This window comes from Brassica napus, unplaced genomic scaffold (genome assembly GCF_020379485.1).
Source record: "Brassica napus cultivar Da-Ae unplaced genomic scaffold, Da-Ae ScsIHWf_1651;HRSCAF=2272, whole genome shotgun sequence".
Lineage (NCBI taxonomy): Eukaryota > Viridiplantae > Streptophyta > Magnoliopsida > Brassicales > Brassicaceae > Brassica > Brassica napus.
Window position 1 is genome coordinate 155,001 of NW_026015069.1, and position 2,500 is coordinate 157,500.

Below are 2,500 nucleotides of genomic sequence, written 5' to 3' on the forward strand. Positions count from 1 at the left end.
CAGATTGAGAGATTCAATCAAACCTTCCTCCGCAAATCCACTTCAGTTCATCCTTTAATCAAGCTGAGAGTGATACACATCCAGCAGCTTGATTCCATTCTATCCTTTGTTTATTTATCTTTTTTTATTATCATTATCATCATCATCTCATTTTTTTTCATATTTGTTTCTGTTTGCATCATAAAAACTCTAAACTCATAAAAATCGGTTCTCTTTGTTTTCAGGTTTAAACCTTGGTTCCACCATTCTAACCAATTCGTGGGTTACCCCCCCCCCTGTGCCTACAAAATATTGGTATCAGAGCTCAAGCTCCTGAATCAGGTCACTCTATCCTTGCATCATTCATATTTGTTTGCATTTGTTTTTCATCATAAACCGAAAATCCATAAAAACTGTTTCTTTGTTTCAAGTTTTGTTTCTGCATTTGTTTTGTGTTCTTGCTGTTCATTCTGCTAAGTGCCACGAAAAAGAAAAGAAAAGTTTTGTTTGATTCATTTAAAATCGAAAATCCCAAAAGAAAAGTGTTTGCATTCATTAGTTTCCGTAAAAAAAATCCCATAAAAAGTTCTGTTTTGAATTTGATTCCTTTTCATTTGCATCCATAAATTTAAAAGCCAAAAGAAATCATCCTAGTTATTGTTTCATATCATATTAGTTGGTCCATTTCGTGATTGCATCAGAAAAGAAAAATAAAATATTTTCAAGCTTAGTTTTTATCTTTTGCATAAGTGATTTAATTGTTTGCATCAAAGAAAATTAAAAAAAAAAAAACAAATATCAGCATTAGTTTGCTTTCCATATTTTCTTTTCATTTGTGTTTATTATCATATCATATTGATTCATTTCGTGTTTGCATTGAGAAAACCAAAAGAAAAATAATTTTTGCATACTTTATTTCATTTCGGTTCATAATTGCATATTTTCTCGGTTTAGTTTAAATTGCATTGTGCACTTGATTTATTTTGGTTCGACCAGACCTTCCCATATCTTTCACTTGATCTTTGAGAGTGTTTTCAGGAAGCCATGGTAGGAGAAACACACGGCCACTGTCAGATGGCCAAAGAGAACCAACATTTGACAGCTTTGCAAGAGGTTGATCTGATTGCACAGCTGAGGAAAAGAAAGAAGGCACAAGGCCAACGTCCACAACCAGGAGAAAGGAGATTTGGAGATGCTCCAGAGGCTGTCTATGTCGAGCCCAAGCCACCAGATCCTTCAAGGATCAATCAAACCCCAACTTCTCAAACCCACAAACATCATGTTGTTAATTCTCAATTTAATTATAACTCTTTTGCTGATAAAAATAAACTCTTTACATTTTCAGGAAAAAGAGGTTATCTAATATGGGAGAGGAACCTTGATGAATGGTTTCACTTCAACAACATCTTGAAGGAAGAGAGGCTTGCTTATGCCATTGAACAACTTAGAGATGATGCCTTTGAATGGTGGGTACAAGAAGAAGGTGATAGATGGTTTTACAAGGAGCCAACTATCAAAACATGGAGAGCTCTTAAGGAAGTCATGAGATATGAGTTTGCACCAAAGATTACAAGTTCTGAAATCCAGGAACTATATCCAAGGAGGTATCCAACTCATGGTTCCAAAGAAGCAAGAAAAGATGTACCAAAAGAAGGTCATAGAAGCTTGATCCATCAAGACCAGATTCGGCCAAACCAGAAGCCCACGGTTTTCTATGATCAAAACCAACCTATTGAGGTCCCAAAGACCATGGAGGAGAAGAAGTTTGTCAGCCAAGACACATTGGCCAGACACAAAGAAAAACCAGACAAACTGATTTTTCAAGAAAAGGCCAAGGTAAGTCCTATACTTGATAAATTTGTTTGTAAATCATCTCCCACTGGTATGAGTCACTTGTCTTTGTCCAAGGATGATAAGACAGGTCCTGAAGTCAAGAAAGACACGATCTCAAAGTCCTTTTTGGATTTAAAAGTTGTTCATGATTTAAGTCCAAGGAATGATGAGATTTCAAACCCAAAGAAAGAAGAGGCATCAAGCCAAGGTAAGTCTTCTAACTCTGAGGATTTGAAATATCAGACATGTTATAGATGTCATAAGAAAGGACACTATGCTATAGTTTGTCCTACTAAGAAAGCATTGATAGAAACATCACTAAAAGAGAAAACAGAATTATCTATGAAAAGTGATAGTTTTATTCAATCTGATATATTGGTTCCAAATTCTTGTATAATGCACTTGTCTTTGTCAAAGGGTGTTGTAACAGGACTTAAGGAGCAAGAATTTAAAGAAGAAGAACCACCAGGAGTGACTCTTGTGATGGACAAGAAGATTGTTCAAGACACAATGCAGTCCATGTTGCTTAAAGAAGCAAAACCGGTCATAAAAGTATCCCACCAAGGTAAGTGTCTAACACCACCTTTGGATACTAGTACTGACGTGTGTGTTCTTGGTACAGGAAGAACAAATGAAAGCTATAATATTATTGAAGTTCCAGAGAAAGAACCAGACCATAAGCTCAGCC